We start from the raw sequence: 24,718 nt of genomic DNA, 5'->3' as shown, positions 1-24,718 counted from the left end.
GAAAGGGAATGAAATATTGATACATGCTATAATAAGGATGAATCTCAAAAACACATGAAGTGAAAGAAGCAAGATGCAAAGACCACATATTATATGATTACATTAATATGAAATGTTCAGGAAAGCTAAATATATAGAGACTGAAAACAGATTAGTGGAGGGCTGGGGCTGGCGTTGGGAATGAGAATTGACTGCAAAGGTAGTGAAGGAAATGTTCTAAAACTAGATTACAGTGATGATTGCACAACTCTTGTGTTTTTGCTAAATATCAGTTAATTTTGCATTTTAAATGAGTAGATTTACAGTATGTAAATTGACCTTGATATAGCTTTAAAATGCTATGACTTAAAGAACTAAATGTAAATGAATTAATTAGGTAATTAAAATATAAATGACAAATCAGAAGAAAATGGAGGACAGTGAGATCTGAGTTTAGAATAAAGAAGGCCTTTTAGATGAGACGATAAAAAGTAAAATTATGAGAACAGATAAATAAACTGTTAAAAGGCATAGATCCATTTAGAAGGAAATATTCAGACACAGATAATAGATAAAATATTAGTATGCAGAATATATAAAATTATTACAGAATAGTAATTTTACATAAGCAAATAATCTTACTTAAAATAGGTATAGGATATGAACTGGCAAGTTTCAGAAAAGAAGATTTCTTAGCAAGTAAACAAACAGACAAAAGCAAACGAACAAATTATTTATTTATTTATAAAAGAGTAAGTTCAAATTTGGTGAAGTCATTTATAGACATGTCTGCACTCTCTCGTTCATATAATCTCCCTGAGGATGGGATTTATTTTTCATTCTTCTTTGTTATTCCACCCAGGGTTTACCACAGTTCTAATGCATGGTAGCTCTTTAACAAATTACAAATTGAATTTGATGGAAATTAATTATATTCAATTGAGTTGAGCACAAAGTAAAGCACATAGGACCAAAAGTGAAAATCTGAATTCTAATGACAAATCTCCTACCTTTCAAAACCAAGCAAGTCACTTTGTTCTGAGCTTTTATTTCCTCATTAAAATGAGATTCAGTAGTTCCAATTCAACTAATATCTATTTGAGTATCTGCTATGTTAACAGCTCTCTGTTAAGAAGTTTGGCGTTAAAAAGTGAATGAGTTGTAATGACTTCCTATGGACCAAAAAAAAAGTCTTTCCAGTTCAGCCATCTGTGATTTCAACATCATCTGTGGTGGTATAACAGTACTACCTCCAAGCTCCTAGATAGGGAATTGGAGATGTCAGCAGGACAACAGTCCAGAAACTCAACAAGGGTGAAGTCACCCACAGTGAAGTCACCCAGGAAGTACAATTTTAATCTGCAAAAAGAGAAGTAGAACAAGGAACCAATTCATTATTTTGAAAACTGATAAATAAAGGTTAGTATCAGCATTTATCCTGCTATTTCAAAACAATGGTACCACTGGATAGTCAAGCAGGGAATGATGGAAAGTCTCTCTTGATAGACTTAACTCAGTTAAAAAAATGAAGACGAAAATGATAAAGTTGATATATCACCTTTTTGCAACTTCTAATGAACTAGTGGATCTAGACATTGTGATCAATGGCTGCTAGCTTCACAGAAAGACAAGCAGACATTAACAATCTCCTAATGGAAGAATAACATCTATGAAGCAGTCTTTTGGAAACAAAGTGAACTGTAATCTTATGAAATCTTTAAATCCAACTACCAATTCACAGGAAACTTTCAACAAAGAAACATACCAAACTATACCATAGGGATGCAATCAGCAAAATTCAGACTGTGGAAAATGCTATCGGACAAACAATTCAGATTCTTCAAAAAGTGTATTTTAAGAGGAAAGCTAAAGAAGTGTAGAGTTAAGATAGAGAATAAGAGAAACTTACAAGACATTTATAATCACACTTTGTGATTCGATTTGAATTATGACTTTAAACAACTGCAAGGAATGTAAGACATCAATGAAACAGAAATTTTAACATTAAATATTTGATATTAAGGAATGATTTAAATTTTTAGTGGTGACGGGAGAAACGAATCCTTATCTTTTTAAATGTGCACAGTAAAATATTTACAAATGACATATATCTGAAATTTGTTCCAAAATAATATGAGTTTAAACCCTGGAACAATGCTAAATTAGAGTTAGTTCTACAAAGGTAAAAAGAATTGAGAATATAGAAGAATACTAGTGACCCTTTCAATTTTCTTTGAAAAAGCTTGCTACCAGATATTTCTGCTTGCCATCCAAGATTTCCACTGTTTGTCATGATGAAGTAAGTAGTTTCAGACTAGCACTGTCTTGCTGAACAATTAGACATAGTGAACATAGTGAACATAGATTACAATCCCAGAAAGAAGAGATTAAGGGCGGTGGACTTGGCCCAGTGGTTAGGGCATCTGTCTACCACATGGAAGGTCCTCAGTCCAAACCCTGGGCCTCCTTGACCCGTGTGGAGCTGGCCCATGCACAGTGCTGATGTGGGCAAGGAGTGCCCTGCCATGCAGGGCTGTCCCCCGCGTAGGGGAACCCCACACGCAAGGAGTGCGCCCCGTAAGGAGAGCTGCCCAGCGCGAAAGAAAGTGCAGCCTGCCCAGGAATGGCCCCGCACACACGGAGAGCTGACACAACAAGATGATGCAACAAAAAGAAACACAGATTCCCGGTGCCACTGACAACAGAAGCAGACAAAGAAGAAGCATCAGATAGACACAGAGAACAGACAACCGGGGTGGGGGGTTGGGAGATAAATAAATAAATAAATGAATAAATAAATAAATAAATAAATAAATAAAATCTTTTGAAAAAAGAGAGAGAGATTAAAAAGGAGGTAAGCCCAGAAACTGTCCTGGCTTTCTGCCTGGAGACACAGTCCAGAATACAGAAGTAGGGGCTTTGTTCCTAAGTTGAGTAAAGAGATATTATTGAGTGGAGATGACAGAGATCCAAGTTTGGGGTGGTTGGGGTGACTGGTGTATGCCAATTGGAGTACTTGAGAGAAGGAAGCTATGCTGAGAAAGTGCTCCAAAAATCTGTAAAGGAGTCTATTTGAAAAGTAGGCTGTGCCTGCATAGGGTGATACAAGATGAGGCTAGGCAGAGAACAAACTACTGATGATCAGTTACTAGTGATCAATTACTATAAACACAACAATTATCAGGGCTTACACAGGATGGGGAGATATACAAATTCCAACTAGACAATAATAGGTCTCATTAAATACTTGGAAAATACTACAGACACTACGGAAAGGCTCTGCGTTAGTAGTACTAAAATAGTACTATAGTAAAGGTTCAAAACCCATCCTAGCAAAGCTTGAAAACAAGCCTCAAAGGATCAAGCTGATCCCGAAGCAAATTAACTGCCTACCAGAACAAAGCCCAACAATGTTTAAATAAAAACAGCAAAATCTAAACACTCAACATGTAACAATTCTAAATGTCTAGTTTCAATCAAGAGGTACTATATATTCGGAGAACAGAAAAATGTGACCCATATCCAAGAGAAAAATCAGACAATAGAAATAGACAGAAATGACCCACATCTTGATATTAACAGAAAAATGTGTTAAAACAGCCATTAAAATATGTTAAAGAACTTTAAGGAAACAATGAACACAATGGAAATTTCAAGCTAATTGTGGGAATAAATATAGAAAAGCCACATCTAATCTATAGTGACAGGCATCTCAATGGTTGCCTAGAAATGGGAGATGGACTGGAAAGAGGCTCTAGCAATTCTTTATGGAGTGATGGAAATGTTCTATAACTTGGTTGAGATGGTAGTTACTTTCAAAATTCATCAAAATATTCCTTAAATTTGCAAATTATATCTCAGTAAAGTTGATTTTAAAATGTTCAAGGAATATATTTTTAAAAAGGGTAGAAAAGTGGATAAGGGTATTAATGGGGCTGGCTTGGTCATGGGATGATGATTTGGGGACCAAATAATGGTTACATGGTGGTTTGCTATATTAGAAAGTAATATTCATGGAATTATACTACATACACTCTTTTGTTTTGGTTTACAAAAAATCAGCATAATGTTTTCGAGATATATCCATTTTGTGTATATCAGTGTATTTGTCCATTCTCCTGTTGATGCACATTTGGGTTGTTTTCAACTTTGGAGCTATTATCAAAAAGCACTAAGTGTTCATATACAAGTCTTGGGGTGGACATGTTTAAGTTTCTTTGGGGTAAATACCTAAGAGTGGACTTGCTGGGTCAAAAGCTAAGTTACATATTTAACTTCATAAGGAACTGACAAACAGTTCTCCAAAGTGACTTTACCCAGCTTCTGGAATCAAAGTTACACTTCCCTTATAATATGGCTTTGGCAATGTATTAGTCAGCCAAAAGGGGTACTAATGCAAAACACTAGAAATCTGTTGACTTTTATAAAGGGTATTTATTTGGCATAGGAGCTTACAGATACCAGGCCATAAAGCATAAACTACTTCCCTCACCAAAGTCTATTGCCATGTGTTGGAGCAAAATGGCTGCAAGGGTTCAGCCTCCTTCTTCCTCTTAAGGCTCCATGTTCCCAGCTTCCTCCAGTATTAGTTGTAGGCTGGGATAAGTCTCATCTCTCTCCAGAGCTTGTTCCTCTCTGGGCTCAGCTGCTCTGTCCTCTCCACAAGGTCAGCTGTAGATTACCAGGCACACAGCTCATCTCTCTTCCTGGGGTCTCTGCCATGTCTAATGGAGCCTTCTCACATATCTGTGTCTCTGTGTGCCTACTTCCCAGGGCTACAGCATTAAAACTCCAGTCTCCCTCCTCTGCGGTGCAGTTTCTCTGTGAGTCCCTGCTCACCAACGTCCTACTAATGTGGCCCAAACAAAGCCTTAATCATTATTTAATCAAGTAAAAGTGAAATCTCTGAATCCAATATAATCTAATATGCCCAATGAAGGAGACCAGTTTACCAATATAATCCAATATCTATTTTTGGAATTCATAAACAATATCAAACTGCCACAGGAGATATCCCCCTTGCACTCATATAACACAAAAATGTTCTCTTCCTTAAATGAACTCGCTCGAAAATTATCTGAGTTTATGGCTTTTATTGTGACAGAGTATCTGTGAAAATAAATAATCTAATATTCATGTCATCAGAATCACAGGAAAGGAGAAAGAGAAGAAAAATTCCCAAATTTGGCAAAGGACACAAACTTACAGATTAGCTAAGAAAACTCAAAAAAGGGAAACGGACTTTGGCCCAGTGGTTAGGGCGTCCGTCTACCATATGGGAGGTCCGCGGTTCAAACCCCGGGCCTCCTTGACCCATGTGGAGCTGGCCCATGCGCAGTGCTGATGCGCGCAAGGAGTGCCGTGCCACGCAAGGGTGTCCCCCGCGTAGGGGAGCCCCACGTGCAAGGAGTGCGCCCGTGAGGAGAGCCGCCCAGCGTGAAAAGAAAGAGCAGCCTGCCCAGGAATGGCGCCGCCCACACTTCCCGTGCCGCTGACGACAACAGAAGCGGACTAAGAAACAAGATGCAGCAAATAGACACCAAGAACAGACAACCAGGGGAGGGGGGGGAATTAAATAAATAAATAAATCTTTTAAAAAAAAAAAAAAACTCAAAAAAAAACTTAAAAAAAAAAAACTAAAGAAATCTATGTCGAGACACATCTATGTCGAGACACATCATAATCAAACATTTGAAAACCAAAGACAAAGAAAATAATCTAGAAAGCAGCCAGATAATGTGTAATTATCAATAGTGTAAAACAATTTCAGTGACAATGGATACCTTTTCAGAAATCATGGAGACCATAAGAAAGAGGCACAACATTTTTCAAGTGCTGAAAGAACATAACTGTCAACCCAAAATTCTACATCCAGTGAAAATATCTTTCAGAAAAGAAGGTGAAATAAAGACATTCTCAGATGGAGGAAAGAAAACAGAATTTCTTGCCAGCAGCTGTACTTTAAAAGAATGGCTAAGGAAGGTTTTTAGAGAGAAAGAAAGTAGTTATAAAAGAAATCTTAGAACATCAGGAATGAAGAAAAACAATGGAAATGTAAAATATGAAAAAAATGTAATTGTCTATTCTTCTCCTTGAGATTTTAAATTTTTGTTATTTTGTTATTGTGTTTATAACATTATATGTTTCTCAGTGTATCTAAAGCTAATATTTAAGGTGATTACACTGTAAAAGGTGGGGAAAGAAAGGGACCTAATGGTGATAAAGTATTTATATCCTACTTGAAAGGTAAAATGTTGAGACAAGTAGACTGCAATAGGTTGTATATGCATAGTGTAATTCTTGAAGCAACTGTTTTTTAAAAAGTATGGGAGGAGATATACTAAAAAATACTATAGCTAAATCAAAATAAAATTCTTCTAAAAAAATGTTTAAGTATCCCACAGGAAGATAAAAAAGGAAAAATAGAGGAATGAAAACCAGAGGAAACAAACAGGAAAAAAAAATGGCAGATTTAAATCCTAACATATATAAAAAACCATTTAAATGTAAATGGTCTAAAGATAACAATTAAAAGATAAAAATTGCCAAAATGAATTAAAATAGGAAATGGACAGGAAAAAACATAATCCAACTGTCTTTGCTGTCTATGAAAAACTCACTTCAAATACAATGTCAGGTGTAGAATTAAAATAATGGAAAAAGAAATACCACAAAAACACTAATCAACAGAAGGCTGAATTGGCTCTATTAATATCAGACAAAATTGACTCAGAGCAAAAATATAAGCACGGATAAATAGAGACCTTACATAATGATAAAAGTGTCAAATACCTAAGAAGATATAATAATTTTAAATGTATATGCATAAAACAACAGAGCTGCAAAATTCTTAAAAAAATCTGTTAGCAAAAATCACCAGAACTGAAAGGAGAAATAGAAAAAATCCACAATAATAGTTGGGGCATTCAAAACCTCTCAACAATTGACAGAATCATTTGACAAAATGTCATCTCTGGGGAAGCAGATGTAGCTCAAGCAGTTGGGTGCCCACTTACTACATGGGAGCTCTTAAGTTTGGTTCCCAGTGCCTCCTAAAGAAGACGAGGAAGACAGTGAGCTGATGTGATGGGCTGGTACAACAAGTTTACACAAATGAAGACACAATAAGGAAACACAATGAGAGACACAACAAGCAGGGAGCAGAGGTGGCTCAAGTGATTGGGCGCCTCCCTCCCACTTGGGAGGTACCAGGTTCAGCTCCTGGTGCCTCCTGAAAAAGAAGACGAGCATACAATGAGCAGACAGCAAGCCCCAAAAATGAGGGTCGGGGAGAGAAATAAATAATCTTTTAAAAAATTGTCATTATTGACGTTGAAGAACTGAACAATATCTTCAACTAATGGGGTCTAGTTGACATTTATAAACATTCCACCCAACTCTGATAGAACACATATTCTTTTCGAGTGTACATGGGGCATTCGAGAAGATAAATCATATTTTGAGTCAGAAAACAAAATTTAAGGGAATTGAAATCATGCAAAGTATTTTAACTTACCATCATGGACTCAAACTAGAAATCAATAAAAGAAAGATAACAGGAAAATCTAAAGTCTTAGAAATTTAAACATATATTTAAATAATACATACTCAACCATAGCACCACAGGCTGTCAGGCATAGTTGAGGCTCATGGAGCTCTGCAACGGGAAATCCTCGGTGGCTACAGTTTCTCAGTCTGCAGAAGGCGCCACCCATAATCACTCTGTGGTCCAGGGGTCCTGCCTGTCCGTGGTCCGCCAGCTAGGTCTGTCCTGTCTGTTCTCACCATCCCACCAGGCCAAGGAACTATCACTAAACACTTATCAGCATGGCTAAAATAAAAGCTACTGATAATACTAACGATAAAAATACTGATAATACCAATTGTCGGTGGAGCAATTGGATCTCTCATACAGTGCTGGTAGAGCCCACAGAAAAGTTTGTCAGCTTCTTATAAAGTGAAACATAAACTTAGCATATACCCCTGGCAATCACATTCTTGGGTATTTAGCCAAGAGAAGTAAAACATTGTTTTCACACAAGTACCTATAAAGTAACTGTTTTCCGTTAATAGCCACAAACTGAAAACATGCAAATGTGTTTCAACAGATGAATGGATAAGAAACAACAACTTACCCATTTCATAGAATACTACTCAGCAATAAAAAGGAACAAACCACTGATACATGAAAAAACTTAGATGAATCTCAAAGGCATCAAATTGATTGAAAAAATTGCCAGTATCAAAGTTATGTGCTACATGATTTTGTTTATATGCATGCTCATGTTGAAAAAATTATAGCAATAGAGAACAGATCAGTGGTTGCCAGGAGTTGGAGGAATGGTATGACTAGTAAGGGGTAACATGAGGGAATTTCTTTATGATGACAGAACAGATCTGTATTCTGATTGTGGTGATTGTTAAATCTACACATTTGATAAAATTTCATAGAACAATACACTCCCTCTATTCCCCCCACCCCAAGAAAAGCATCCATAAAAGCTGATGAAGTCCAAATAACATCTGTACTTGAGTAATAGTATTGTACCAATGTCAATTTCTTCTTGAGTTTTGCAGTGTACTATGGCTGTGTCAGATGTTGTCACAGGGGGAAGCTGGATAAAGGATGCATGAGAACTTTTTGTACTGTTTTTGCAACTTCTCATGAATCAAACTATTTCAAAATTAAAAGTAATGATAAAAATAAATTGCAAAGCATTTTTACTTATATTTTTAGCAGTCTGTTCTCCCAGTTTCTTTGTCATAGTAGGTTTATGCCTTTTACATTCTTTTACTGTCCTTTCAGGAGCTTTCAGAAAAAGTGGTGATAAACATTTGTTTGTTCTGCCATGTTTAATCAGCAGTCCCCCTATTCTTTAAACAGCTGTTCCAGAGACCTCATGAACTAGCGTCTCACGATATTTTTAAGATAAAAGAAAATGAATGAAATATGCCTTGCCCAATGCTCGGCATATAGTATTTTGTGAATGGCAACTATGTGAGCTACATACAATTCCCCAAACACCATGTTATCCAATAATTCCGTCTGTCTGAGAAGTTCTTTCTGGCCTCTGCCCCTCACTAATTTCTGTTTGGTTAATTCCTATGCATTTTTTGAAACCCAACAAAGACACTATTTACTCTAGGAAGATTTCCCTGCATCCTATTTTCTGCCATCACCACTTGTCTCCCAAATAATTACTCCCTCTTCTGTATTACCTAATGTATACTTGTGTTATGTATAATCATGCTGTAGTATGACTTATTTGTTTACTTTTTCTTCTCCCATAATAAATTATGAACTCCCTCAGGGCAAGGACTATGTTCAGTATCTAATATTTGGAAAACCCTCAATAAACATCTGTTGAATTTAAGGGGATTCAAACTGAGAACAGTGAAAATATAGAAAACCAAATATCTAAATCTAACCAAGGAGACAAGGAAGCTTCAAGAAGGGATACCATCTGTGCTCAGTCTTCAAGTACACATAGGGTTTAGCTCATCAGAAGAGAAGGGGAGGACACTACAGGCTGAGGAATGCCACGAGAGAATGCAAACAAGCATGCACGTCCCTTGTGCCCAACGTGACACGCTGTGGAGATTAGAAGTAGGACATGAGGCTAGAAAAGTTGACTGGACCTCTGAATCCCATCCTGAGGAGTTCTTCTTTCATGAAGAATCATTCATGTCACCCGAACAAGGTCTATGCTTTTAGTAGATCACTCTGGGGGGCGGAGGTTAAGAAAGGGGGAAGGCAATGTGAAAAAACAAAAACAAATTGGAGGTAGACAAACCAGTCACAACTGTTGTGGGAAGAGGTGGATAATAAGGGCCTGAAGTAGAGGGATAGCTGTAGAAATTAAAAGAATGGACAACAGGGCAGAAGCTGGGGAGCTGATAGGTATGAGCTATAGGTCCCACTAAGAGGTAGAAAAGAAAGAAATAACTGTGCCAGCAGTAGTAGTTCTGGTTTGGTCATACTTATGAGTGTTTCAGCTGTCCTCTATGGAACTTTCCTGATAACCCCAGATATGGCACTCTCCTCTTTGACCCTCTACCAAACATTTTGAAAATAGCAACTGCCATTTGTTGAGCAGCTACTTTTAAGCTGTGTGCTGGATACTACACAGTCATGTATTATTTAATGCCCAGAATAACCATTAGTGGATTGACAATATCTTCCCACCACTTTAGGGATAAGAAAACTAAGGTTTGAATGACTAATTAGCCTGAGGTCACAGAGCTGGAAAACAGCACATCTGATATTGAAATCTAAGACTGGTTCTGTGGCAGAGACGATGCCCCCTTTTTCCTTAGTAATATACCTCCCAAGAAAGACTGCATTTCCCAGCTTTCCTTGCAGCTGGGAGTGATCATGTGACCAATTTCTGGCCAATGAGGCATTAGCATACCATTGAGACTCTTTCTTAGAGAGAGGTTGTCCTCTTCTGCCCTTCCTCCTTCCTAGTGGCTGAAATGGGATTGTGATGGCTGAAGCTCAAATAGATATCTTGGATCATGATGTAGATGCCATAAATTGCGGAAGGAAATAGAAGGAGCCCTGGTCTCTGGTGACTTCTGAAGCTGTAGTAGCATCTTTGGGCTTCCTATCCACAGACGAATTTGTGTGAGAGAAAAATAAATGTCTGTCCTGTTTAAGCCATTTTTATTGTGGGTTATTGTGGGTCATTCATAGCTAAGTTTGTTTCCTAACACATACAGACTCCAAATCCTGAATTATTTACTCTTTTAAAACACTCTCTCAAACACAATAATACTGCATTGCAGTGCAGGCCACAGTTTATCTTGTTGTTTGTGGCCTTTCCATTACACGATAAGCAATTTGAGGACAGGGAACAGTTCAAATTTGCCATTATCCCCAACCACTGGCACAGCTTCCATTGTCCGGAAGGACCTCAACCAATGTTGGAAATTATTCGTAAATGAGTGAATCAATATTTTAAACAATCTGGGAGTACTACTTAGCCCCATGCTGGCCTCCATCTGCTACCCTTCATCCCCTTCAGCATGTTTGTGTTAACTCTCCGAAAAATGCAAATTGACTTGATATTGCCCATGGAAAAGCAAAGTTGGGAGGATAAATTTTTGTACAACACCATCCTTCGGTGTGTTTGAACTCACTCATTTTGAATTCCCAAGCTTCTTTCTTTAGCTCCAGCTCCATGAAGGTTTTCCCCATGAGTCACTTCAAGATTTCTTGCCTTGCTGTGGACCTGGCATGACCCCTGGAACATTCCCCAAGGCAGGCAAAGGCTCACAAGGTAACCTGCATCTGGGTTGGATATATCAGAGGCTTCTGCCACCCTGTCATGAGGAAGAGTAAATCATTCCAACTGCATGTACTCCTGTGTAAGAAAGGAAAGGAGAACTGAATTACCTTTTCCCAAATCCTCCATTGAGAAAAATTACCCAAAAAGTGCCCCCTTGGATTCTGGTGTCCCCAGTGGGGTGATTCAATGAAGATGTTCTATATATAAAGGCAAGGGGAGATTTTAGTATATACTGAAGTACAGAGCTGGAGCTCAGATTTTTCCTACTTAGGATTCTATTCTGTATGAACTCTTAAAAATACAATATAAGAGAAATTAAAAAAAAAAGGACAGATGTGGATATACACACACATCTGGAAAGGAAAAGCACAGGGCTCTCTGATGCAAGGAATTAAGCTGGTATTTGTATTTGTATTACGGCTATTGGCTTTACCGTCTCATTTTGCATAATCTCTTTTTCAATGGTGAGGAGTGTAATTTCCCTTCAGTTCATAGAATAGTACTTGGAGAGGACAGAGAGGAAGTCTCTGCATTTTATGAAAGAGAAAATTACCGGCACCCCTTTTGTTCTGCTAGGCAGGATTTGGATGGATTACTCATACTTAAAAAGGAAGGCGGCTTTTAACCTTAAAAAAAAAAAAAAAGGAAAAGAAAAGAAAAGAAAAGAAAAGAAAAAAAGGAAAAGAAAACTCCATGCATTAACACAGTGCATTGACATGTTACTAAATCCAAGGAATTTTGAAGGATAAATTCCCAGACTTTATCCAAAAACATGAAACAAATTCTTCAAACACAAGCTGACAACTTATCAACTTGTTCAGATCCCCACAACTTTGGTCTCCCCAAACGGTTCGCTTGGCTCCTTGATTGGCTGGTTAACCCTTCCAGGCTGATTGGGGTGGTGGGCAGGGGAAGCCTGAAGGGGCTGCTCAGGCAGCTTAGAGCTCTGGCCCCTCTTAGAAGATCAGACTTCTGGAATCGATTTGGGTCCAGAATTGCATTACCCAAGGAATGCGGAGTATGCTCAGCCTTGATGGCTTGTGAACCACACTTCCTGAAGCTGGCTACCAGCCAGAGCTGAGGCCATCAGCATCTTAAAAATGAATTCTTTATGAGACAAAGAACAATCCACCCAATTTCTGGAATCACTGAAGTGGAGAGCTTGTCTGTAAGTAACCTAAAACTTGGTCGACATTTAGACTCCTTTGTATTTCTAGTATGGGGGGGAGGGGGATAGGGTGATCAAATGTCACCCCTGAAATGTCGTTTCCTTTCTACAGGTGGGGATTTTAAGGCATTGAGTAGCCTGGGATTGTATCTTGCTGCAACTTTACTGCTTTGGTCAGAATTCTATTTTTCTGTCAAAAATACTGCCCACTAACTGCGCAAAAGACAGGACTAAACGTGATAAGGAAAGATAAAGAAGAGTGATGGTTCTGTTCCTGCAAGTACTTAAAGTCTAGTGGGGAAGATGTGACTAGTATCTGTGAAAAGAGGCCTACAAATCCAAATGAAGCCACTGTTTGTAGAAAAGTCCTACAGCGTTTTCATAGGAAAGGGTGAACTGTAGAGTCATGCTCTCTCTAGAGCATTCCAGCCGTTAGGAAAAGGTGGGATGAATACTCTGAGACAGTAGTCAGCAAAACTGGCTGTGAGTGTTCCTGGCTGGAGTGGAGAATCCCAGCATGCAAGGATGGCAGGCCATGGACTGTGCTGGAAGGAGATGCACGGGAAGGGCCTCATTGTGCTTTGTTTTGCAAGTAGATTATGATTATCTTGCAGTTATTTTCTTACTGCCTAGTTAGAAAAGGAGTAATTTTAACCTGACCTCTTTCAGATTATCCTATTTCATTTCTATATCTTGTTAGGGTTATTTTCTTTAAAGTCAAGTTTACATCTACCACAATGTGCAGTTGGCACTTTGGACCAAACCTCCCCAACCAGACTTGCCCTCTTTGATGATCGTGATAATGACACTTTACCATCAATGCACATTTTCACACATGTTTTTCAATTCCATTTCCTTTTCTTTTTATGAAGAGACCTAAGAAAAATTTAACTGAAAGGTGAATGTCTTCTTTTCCTTAGTGTCAGAATCACAAATCTATTTAGCTTATTTCTCATTATGTCAATAATAAAAAGTAACATTTTCAAAGTACATTAATTGAGAGTCTAGGGAGGCCAAGTAAACTCTCTCTTCACCTCAAAGAAATGACTCATACAATTTATATGGAGACCTAGGGCCACCCCAAATTGAATGATCTTTTATGAGTTGCTTTTCTCTTTTTTTATGTATGCTTTTTAAATAGCTAGGAGAAGCAAAGGCCTGCTTTAAAAGCAAAACTGGCAAATCCAGAAAAAATTGACCCTGTTTCTAAACAGATTTTAAACAATAAAATAATTTATCTCTACTATAAATTCCTTGAGTATATAGATAGTGTCTAGCACAGTCCCTTGTTGAATAAATGAGTAGGTGGATAGCATCTTAAAGGAAGCTCTTGTTCCTTTATATCAGGCCAACCAATGCAAAAGGATTGGAGAAGGCAGTAAAATAAAACTGGTTAGATCACTCAGTCTACCCTAAAGTGGCAAGAACAAAATGGCTGAGGAAAATAATCAACCCAGTTAGGTGGAAATCGAGGCCATTATAACTGTTGTCATCATGAACTACCGCAAACTGATTCAACTAATTTTCCAATGAGCAGTACCTTCCAGGGCTTTTGAAAGGCCCTCAAAATTTCACAGCATGTCTCCCCAGAAGGGGGGACCCCATAAAGATCATCTGATCCAGGCCATGTGTTTAGAAAGAAAAAACAAAGGCCCAGAAGGTGCTGTAACTTGCCCGATGTCTCACAGACAGGACAGCAGAACGGGAAGACTGTCTGGATTCCACCCCAGCTGGAGCTCCACCTACTGGACCATGGCTTCATGCTACAAGCTCATGGGAAGCAATGTGGGCAGATCAAGGGCCACTGCAAGCCCAAGATGCTGGAACCAACGTCCCCTCTAGGAAAGGCTGAGCAGACGCTGAGTATTCAGGAGCCATTGAGCCAATCCTGAAATACAAAACGCTAGAGTGCGTTTTCCAGTGAAGTAAAATGCTGGAGAAAGGGGACACAAAGCTTGTTGTAAAAGCGCGGAGAGTGGACATTGTAGAAAACCAAAGTCAGTAACCTTGACGGCTGCAAGTACAGCAGTGTCGGAGGAATCTGGATTTCTTTGGCAGTTGGCTGGGCGGAGGAGGAGGAGGAGGAAGAAGTGGCTCATGAGATCTTCATAGCAAACATTACTAAGTAAGATGCCTTCATTTCCAGTGATGCCAGAGCAAAAATAAAACTGAGGACCGCAAAGAAATGACAGGGTGCTCAGATCCAAGCAGAACAAAAGGGCAGAGAATTGCCAGGAGTTGTTTTAAAAGAAAAATATCTTCACCTTAATGTCAAGGAAAGAAAATCACAAAGAAGAGAAAAGGGGCTGTGTTAAGATTTATCTTGACATTTTACGGCGGCAAAGCAACCAAGAGTGGTGCTTAGGAGAGGATTAAACAATTTTCATAGCATGAAGGGGAAAAAAAAAAAAAGCGGGGCTGAAGTGGAATGTGAAGAAAAGGTTTTAAATCTTAGGCCAGAGTTTGGGGGATAGAATGTCTGAATACCCCCCAGGGAGGAAGTACGGAGCTGTGCAGCATTCCAAGGGGCGGGGCTGGCAGAGCAGCGGGACACTTGCCTTGGTTGCTTCACCCAAACGCCTGGATAAAAATATTAAAATTCAGATGTGCCTCCAGGCACAACAGCAGAACAATTATCCAAGGGAGAGAAAAGAGGCGTCTTCATAAGGTGAGATGAACTAAATCAGGCAGCTGGGCCTTCTTGGTTCAACCACACAACCATGGAATTGGCAAGGGTCAAAAAAAAAAAAAAAAAAACCACTGCCATTCTGGTGCCAGGGTTGACTGGTTTGGCTGAAATGACCCAGCAACAATTTGATTGCTATGTGGGTAGACGCTGCTTTGGTTAATTATCTAGATGTTTGGGTTACATGAGGTCAAATATTTGGGAAATTAGAAAATTCTGAATAATTGACAAGAGTATTATTTCTTTGAGTTTCTGTCCAAATGCTTTGGCATCCTCCTCCTTAGAGTCAGGAAGAAAAGTACAAAGAATGTAAAAATATAGTAACAAAGCAAAGTTTTGTGTGCTTTCAGAAAACTTGTTGAAATGCTATGAGCCAATGTTATGGCTATCTGTTGACAGGTAAAAGGAAGTGCTGCATTGAAGGCCTTAGATGAAAACCTCCTTAAAGCTGCATTAGGGCAACCTCATCTCTCTGAATTTATCAGGAATGGGCATATTCAAGCAAACGAACATCTACATGATCCAGAAGGAATGATTTGGCTGTTATTCTTTGTGTGGGGAGCAATTAAGAGCATAGCTTCAAATCACAGTGCTTTTGTGTTTCCAAAAGCAAATTACTTAACTTCTTTGAACCTCAGTGTGCACATCTTTACAACAGGATGGAAATAGCACAACTTTATAAGGTTATTGTGAGCAATACCTGAGATCATAAGTGTAGAAGATGTAACACAGTGCCTAGAACAAAGTCAGTGCTCAAAAAATGTTAGCTGTGACATAAACCAAGTTGGACTGAATTAAGAAAGGGGACCTAAGACATCAAATGTGTTATTTTCACTCCCAAGTATTATAGAGAAGATATGTCCATCTCATAGAATGCTGAGCTACATAACCTCTAAGGACAACTCCAACTTTAAGTTTCAAGTGTTTGTTATTTCATATTAAAATATTTGAAGTAATTGCTCATCCTTTGGTGACCCAATCTATTGGTTGTGTCCAACCAACAAAAGTTTGTTAAGGGAAGATATCCAACAAGTGTTGGGGCCACTACAGACATGGCAGTGTGAAAGAGACTAATGGAAAGTGGTCACTGCACAGATTCTCAGGTCAAAAAATGCATAAATCAAGACCTCCTGCTCCTTCACAGTATACATGCACACAAAATAAGGGCAAAAATAGCAAGTGAAATGAGTGCACGGCAGGCACGGTGCTTAGCATTTCATATGCATTATCTCATTTAAATCCCATAACCCTGACATAGATACAGTCATTGTCACCATTTCCCAGGAAGCTTAGGTCTAGAGAGATTTAAAAACTCACGCAAGGTTATGCGGCGAATATGTGACACAAATCCACCTGTCAAAGCCATATTCAACCACCCCAACACTTACCTGTCACACTTTTCCCCCAGCCTTTTAAGAGAATAAATACCACACTGCTTCAGTCTTTTTTTAAAAAAAAAAAAAACCTATGCCCTGTTCTGAACCATCTTTGTAAAGTGGAAAACAAGCAGGTGCTATGAATGAAGTAATGGACTGTGAAACTAGGTTCTTACCATAGCTTGAGCACTAAGTAGCAGGCAAGTAATTTAACATTTCTGGGCCTATGTGTCTTCTGCTCTGAAATACAGTTAAAGTGCTTCAACTCTAAAATCCTTTTCATTCCCACGAATTAACTGACAGAAAGAGTCGGTTTCATGGATTAAATGTATATGTTTTCCTGACCATCATAAAATATCTAGAGGTTGACTTCTTACTATTGATCCTGAAGGACCAGTAAGACAGTGCATGATCTCATTTAAATCTTTAAAAGCCTCACTTTCTTTTCTCCTTGAAAGCTTTGCTTCTGGAATTCAACCACTGCTTGGAAAACAGGCAACTTCTCTTCTCCTGGGTCTTCAAATCTGTACCCATATTCGCTTTGTAACCAGAGTGCAGATAAGCAAATTCTATAACAAAATTCATCTGCTTTGTCTATCCAAGGTTGAGGATTCACTTAAAGACAAAAGGGCATCATTATATGACGATTACCATGCCTAAAGAAGCTAATCCTTGGAACTCCTGAAAAACCATAGCATAATCCTATCAATGGAGACCAAATCATCTGAGATAATTAGGAAGGATAAAAATCATAAGCTCATTTCCAGAGTTGGTCAAAGGTGAGGGATGACCCTCCTAACCATTGCTGCTGCTGTTTTATTCTCACAAAAATATTCTTTTTCTTTTTAGTCCTTTGAGAAGCATTAGTTTCCAACCTTAGGGATGTAGGAAGTGTCGTTAGCCCAGTGGCATTGTTTTCATTCTTCCCAGTGCCACTAGGTAGCTTCTTGGCTGATAAAGCAGTCACAGTTTTCAATTCCCCATTGGAAAATCAGTTAACTCTGGCTTTTAAATACATAGTAATGTTGACAACTTGGACTGCCTGGCATGTTGTTAGGTTAAAACTGATGAACAGGCCCTCCTCTTACATTGCTGATGCTAAAAAGACTAACATTTTCAGTACGAAGCAACTTTCTGACTCTGGTAAATAACTTCATAAAAGGCCGAAAGATACCAGATTTTTCCCCAAACTTTGATAGTGCTAAATGACCTCCTCTGAAGGTGGTGAAAGGAAGAAAAAAAGAATAAGATTCCATAGATGATATATATAATCAAATTTGAAACCCCAAATTTCCAACAATTGCCACTCTAAGGATAAAGAGCAGACAATTCATTTGTTTACTTGCTTTTTTAAAAAATGCTATTACTGATCACTTACTGTGTGCTAGGTGATATGAAGACAAGAATGTTTTTCTTGCCTCAAGGAATTTATAGTGTACTGAAGGAGATGGTAAAGTAATCAGACAATTCTAATCACGAGTTGAGTGCTTTCCTTACCACAACCCAACACGCCCCCAAAAGAATTGGACAAATTCTAACTTTAGGAATCTACTTGAACATAACTGGAAACCACAAGATTAGGGGTGAACCTTTGTTCAGTCATCTCTGTAACTGTTACTCAAGCCATCATAAACCCACAGAAGAAGGCTGGAGCTATGTTTGAGAGTTTGTTGCCAAAGCTTCTTGCTGACTCCATCTGTGTCATCAGCTTTAACATCACACCTCCTCAGCATCTTGAGGCAGAGCTCACTTTTGACATTTTCACACTCAGAGCCAGCCAGCCTGAAACTAATGTTTGTGTTGGTGATGTGAGCCCTGTCATGTCAGTCCGTCTACAGTCCCTTTTCTCTAGCACCCTTCAAAGTGGATCACAAGGTGGTTGAAAACAAGATAGGAAGTAACTCTACCGTCATTGAGTCTACCCACAGAGATGCGTAATTCATGAGGTCTTATTAGGTGTGTCCTCATCCCATGCCCGTCAGCTCCCATATTTCTAGTCCTGTCAGCTGAGGCATTTGTTTTGTGCACACCCTTTGCCCAGACGAAAAGAGGTCTTCTCAAGTACATTTTTGCCTTCTCCTCTAATCTGCCAGAACTTTCAATCAGGAAACTGCTGCTTTGCTTTTTTGTGTCCTTTTAGAATTTTACCTCATGGTTTCCTTCTCGAGATAATTACCTCAGGTCCATGAGAGTCTCCTCCATCCACTTGGGCATGTTTGATTGACTGAGGAGATCCAAGATTCTCTTCAGAAAACACGAAGAAGACTCTCCCAACTTTAGATCATTCAAAATTTTTCTTCCTCATCAAGTTAAAATGCTTTCATACTTTCCAATATATACAATTTCTATGACATTACAAAAAGACTCACGTTTTATATCTATTTTCCTACCCTTCAGAGATAATAATTAAAATTCTGGTTTCTTACTATTGCCCTTTAATTGGCACCTTAACCCTTACTGAGAACAAAGAGGAATCAATTAATATGATAATCCAGAACAGGAAAATCTGTAGAGACAGAAAGTAGATTAGTGGTTGCTTAGGATTGTGGGGAAATGGGTAGAGAGGGGGGTGATAGCTAAAGGGTGTGGTGTTTCTTTCTCAAAGTGATAAAAATTTTCTAAAATAGATTATAGTGAAGGTTGCACATATCTCTGAATATATTAAAAAACATTGAATTCTACATTTTCAACGGGTGAACTTTATGGTATTAAAATTATATCTTAATTATTCTTTTTAAATTTTTAAGTAAAGATCCCATGTTCTAAAGAAAACTGAAGATATTTTGGGTCAGGTTCTTGTTCACGGTTCTACTGCCCCAGTCATTGCATGCACATACGCACACAGCACCACAAGCACAACCACAACCACCACCACCAACAACAACATGCTATATAAACTAGTGCATAGACAGATTGCTAAGAGGAAGAAGGACCTAGGTCAGGATTCAAAGCTTCCAAGAGTTGACTAGAATTGACTGAGGCTCACAGTTCTGGAGTGCATGGCTTTTTTCTCCCTACCTCTTGGGAAAGGGCACCTACTTCCCCCACCAAGCCAGAGGAGGGAGCTCCAAGGGAGGTAAGGCTGGATAAAGGAAAGAACAGTCCCTTGGTCTAAAGCATTGCTGTTGTGAGGCAAAGAGCGTTGGAGATGAGCATTTAATTGGAAATGAAATTGAAAATTTAAAACAAATCAAATTCACTCACTTGTACTGGAAATACAAGTAAATGAAAGTGAACAAAAGCAGTATGTACCCAAGATATCGTTAAAGAGTCAAGAAGGGGAAATTTAAACATCCTCACATGAAGATTTTTTTAATGATCTTGAAAGGACTTTGACATAAAGAAAATATTTTTTTCGTTTAAAAAATGTGTCTGATATTCATAATTTATCTAAATTATAAATTCAAACACCTCATAAAGTTCAAGTAAAAAATCTTACTTGTCATTTCTAAGTCTGATACATTTTAAGAAGAGCTTTTAAGAATCTATAAGTAATGTTTGATCCCATTTATAAATATGGTTAATTAGATACTTTAAACATGATAAACAATATTTGCGGATGTATATATTCTAATTCCTTTCTAATATTTCAATTGTATGATCCAACAAACAAGACCTTTACAAGAACTAAATAATCCTTATAAATCTCATTTTATAAGCTAAGTGTGCATACTGTAATTTCTAGGGTAATAACTAAAGAAAAAGAAGTCTAACTTCCAAACAGGCATCAGAAAAGAAATGGAATGATAAATATAATCCATCAAAATGAATATAAGAAAGGAGAGGGAGAGAAAAATTAACATTGAACAAACAGGACAAAGGTAAAACATTAAATAAGATGTTAAATTTACACCCCAAATATAGCTGTAACTAAATTAAATAAAACTGGACTAAATTCTCCAAAAAAAATTGAATTTACACTTTCCAAAAAGTGACACATCTAAAAACATAATCCTATAGAAAGATTAAATTATTAATAAAAGATTGGAAAAAGACATAAACATATAAACCAAGTAGATACAATCCCGAAGCAAAATTGTATAACTTTGTTAATAACAACAAAATAGACTTTAAATTTAAAAGTATTATAAGAGATAAAGAAAGCATCACTTTGAAATATTTAAAACTAAATTAATTGTGAAGTCAATGATTTTAAATTTATATACACCTAATAACATGTACTTACAATATATAAAGTTAAAATCAACAGAATCACAGGAAAGCAATATATCTATGATTATGGAAAAATATTTTAATCCTTCACTTTCACTCACAGAACAAATTGAACGTATATTTATTAATCTGAGGTTGCCATCAAGGACAAAGTTCTTTAGAGTTAGATGGAAAACACATGTTTGTAAATTAAAAGCCAAAAACTGCAAATTCTAATCGAGTGTCCAGTCTGGGTGGAAGTTGTAAATTTATGAGATTAGACAGGGAATCAAGACCTTGTCATAATAACTATAAAGAATAACTCAGTATTATAGCTGGGACAGTGAGAAGACTTGTTCTCAGTAGAAGTCTACAGCTCCAGGATATCTGCCTGGCCAAAATCTTTGGTTATTGGTAACTTCAGTTAAATAGGGTGGTGTCTTTGTTTTGTAGGTAGGCAACCTCAGTAAACTGTCTTCCTTCAGAGATTATGCATGTTTTAATCCCAGGAAAATGTTACACTAAGTATCCCAAATTCTAAGGAAATAAAAGTCATAATATCTTTTGTGTGATCTATGTATCTTTTAAAAATAAATTAAAAATATTTTTAAAAAGCCATAATATCAACATTTCATATTAATAAGGAATCTGTGTATATAAGATATTTTGTAGACTTAAATAGGCTATAGAATTTGGATCTTAGATTAATAGTATTATAACTCCAATGTAAATTATATAACTGAGTAATTAATTTAGACTTGTAGGTTTAAATTGAAATGTTATACAAAGTATTGGGCCATTTAAGAGGATTGGGGTTTACCATCTTTTTCTTGCGTGCTTGGTTATATTTGGTAGTGTTCTGGTCTTTGTACTTGAAAAAGTGTTGTAGGAATTCATCTGAAACCTTCTCCAAAGATGACTTGCCCTTTCTTCTGTCATGTACCCAAGAGCACCACCAGTCCAGAACTACCTTACATTGTCTCCTATTAGACTCCTCCACCTGTTTGGCCCTTGGTTTTTATTTCTGTATCTTGCACCTCACAGGGTCATCAAAGAAATAGTTTAAATGTGCAAAGATTCTCTAAGGGCAAGATAAATTTCAGTATTCAGCTTCCCTTTCTAGGTTTCTGGTTTCTTCCAGCTACTCTATTATGTCTTTGAAGTTTTAAGAATTTCTCATGGCAGGAAAGATCTGCATAATCTAGAAACAAAGACCTTCGAGTGTGATGGGAGTTTGCTTCATTCATTATTACTCGGACCATAAACCCATTGAATTTAAAATGCAGCCAATTGAATTTGATTTTTCACATGACTTTGGCTGACTTATAGCCCCAAATTATGGGCACTTTCTGCTCATATGAAAGTTGAATGAAGGAAAATGAAAGTATCTATAGTGTATCACCAAACGTTTGTTTTTACATATCTGTATATATAAATAAAAATTTTAATGGAGTTCTTACTGAATATTTGGCTCTTTTCTTTCAATATTATATCAGGAGCATTTTGTTTTATAAATTTGCCTCAAAATCTTTATTTTTAATATCCCCATGGTATCTCATATAGCAAAACCACTGTTAATCATTCCCCTTTAGTCAACCATCATATTTTTTAGTTTTTTAATATAATAATAGTGCATTGTATTTACTTATGCATAAATCTCTGTGACCATCCATGAGAATTTTTTTCAGTACAAATACCTGGACATTAAACTAATTGATCAAAAAGTGTGTGCAGGTATGGTTCTTGACAGGTATTGCCAAATCGCCTTCCACTCACGGGGTGCCAATTTATACTCTCTACCAAGAAGATCTGAGTTTCTATTTCAACAAACTTTACCAGCATTGATTATTATTGCTGAAAATGTATGTACTTTCTTATTGGACAGGCACAAAAAGAGGTGCTTTATTGCTTTAATTCTCATTTATTTCATCATCATGAACTTGAACATTTTGTCCAATATTATTGGCCATTAGGATTCTTTCATGAATTACCTGTCTGCATTTTAGGCCAATTCTAAATTTGGAGGTTTGTTATGTTTCTTTTAACTTATTAAAATGTTTTTAAAAATTATGAATATTGACCCACTGACATTCATTATTTTATGAATATTTTTCTACTTTACTGGTCCTTTACATTGATTTACAATACTTTATCATATGCACAAGTCTGTCATCAAATATACTAACTTCTTCCTTTATGGTTTCAATAATGATGACTTATTGTCAAAACATCTATTTATATAATTCATTCCATCTATAAATGTTAGAGACCCAGAATGGCCAACACAATCTTGAAACCAAAGAACAAAGTTAGAGGAGTTGAACTTGTCAATTTCGAAACTTAGTACAAAGTGAGAGTAATCAAGACAGAATGGTACTGCATAACCATAAACATATAGGTCAATGGAACAGAATTAAGAGCCCCAAAATAAACATTTACATGTATTGTTGTCTCAGTTTGCCAGGACAGCTATAATAAACACCACAGACTAGTTGGCTTAAACAATAGGATTTATTGTCTCACAGGTTTAGAGGCTAAAAGCAAGATGTCAGCAAGATCACACTTTCTTCAAAATATGTAGCCTTCTAGTGGTGGCTTGCTAGTAATTCATAAATTAATCTCTGTCTCTGTCACATAGGTGTTTCCCTCCCCATCTGTCTTCTACCTTCTGTATCCAAATTTCTTTTGGATTAAGGTCTACTGTGATTCAGTTTGAACTCAACTAATAAGATTATCAAGTGGCTCCTATTCAATGATCCCATTACTAATAAGATGTTAGACTATTTACAAATGAGTTCATTCATAGAGGACATGATTCAATACATAACAATGGCCAGTTGATTTTTTATGAGGATGCCAAAACAATTCACTGGGTAAAAAATAGTCTTTTCAACTAATGGTGCTGGGACAACTGGATATTTACATGCAAAAAAAAGAGGCCTTACCCCTTCCTTATAAAAATGGATCAAAGACCTGAATGTAAGAAATAAACTATTAAAACTCTTAGAAGAAAGCATAGAAGTAAATCTTTGTGGCCTTGAGTTAAGCAATGTTTTCTTAAATACAAAATCAAAAGCAACAAAAGAAAACATAAATTGGACTTCATCAAAATTAAAAACTTTTGTGCTGTAAAAGTTATTATTGGAAAGTGAAAAGATGGCTCACAGAGTAGGAAAAATATTTTCAAATCTATCTGATAAGAGACTTGCTTCCAGAATATATAAATAATCCTTAAAACTCAAGAATGAAAGATAAATAATCCAATTAAAAAACAGTCAAAAGATTTAAATAGATATTTCTCCAAAGAAGATATACAAATGAAAAGAAGTTCATCATCACTAGCCGTCAGAGAAATGCAAATCAAATTCATACCACTACAGCACTTGCTTTGGCAGCCACATATACTAAAATTGGAACAATACAGAGGAGATTAGCCTGTCTCCTTTGCAAGGATGACACACAAATTCATGAAGCAATCCATATTTGAAAAAAAACAACAACATACCACTAACACCTACTTGGATGGGTGGGGTAAAACAGAATAATTAGTGTTGGCAAGGATATGGAGAAATTGAACCCTCATACATTGTGAGTATTTAAATGATGCAGATACTTCAGAAAGTAGTTTGGAAGTACTCAAGATGTTAAACATAGATTTAAAATATGGCCCAGTGTGGCAGTTTGATATTATTAATATTTATGAATTCCAAAAAGAAATATAGTTTATGTTTGTAAACTGATCTGTTCCTCTGGCATGATGACCCTTTGGTTGTATTAAATTCAGCTGAGATGTCTGACTAATTATGTTAGGATTAGGGCTTTAATCTGCCCACATCATTAGAAGTGTGACTCAGCATTGAGCCCCAGCCCCCTTGAGCTGATAAAACAAATTCTCACATGAGAGTAAACACACAGAAGCAGATAAGCAGGAAGAGAGAGTGCATCATAGACATGGCCCCGGAAGAGAGATGAGCGTGATAGTCTACAGCGGACCTATGGAGAGAACAGAGAAGCTGAGCCCAGAAAGAAATGAGCCCTGGGGAGAGAGACCAGTCTTATGTCAGCC

At 37.2% G+C, this 24,718-nt stretch overlaps 1 non-coding gene across 1 annotated transcript; it reads left to right on the top strand.

The window, feature by feature from the left end:
• The first annotated feature begins 24,035 nt into the window (after positions 1-24,035).
• Positions 24,036-24,139, top strand: LOC111764416 (U6 spliceosomal RNA). The gene has a single exon (XR_002797032.1). It is a non-coding gene; the product is annotated as a U6 spliceosomal RNA (small nuclear RNA).
• Positions 24,140-24,718: the final 579 nt, after the last annotated feature.

Source organism: Dasypus novemcinctus, chromosome 27 (genome assembly GCF_030445035.2).
Source record: "Dasypus novemcinctus isolate mDasNov1 chromosome 27, mDasNov1.1.hap2, whole genome shotgun sequence".
In the NCBI taxonomy this organism is placed as follows: domain Eukaryota; kingdom Metazoa; phylum Chordata; class Mammalia; order Cingulata; family Dasypodidae; genus Dasypus; species Dasypus novemcinctus.
This window is presented reverse-complemented; position numbering and strand designations above follow the sequence as displayed.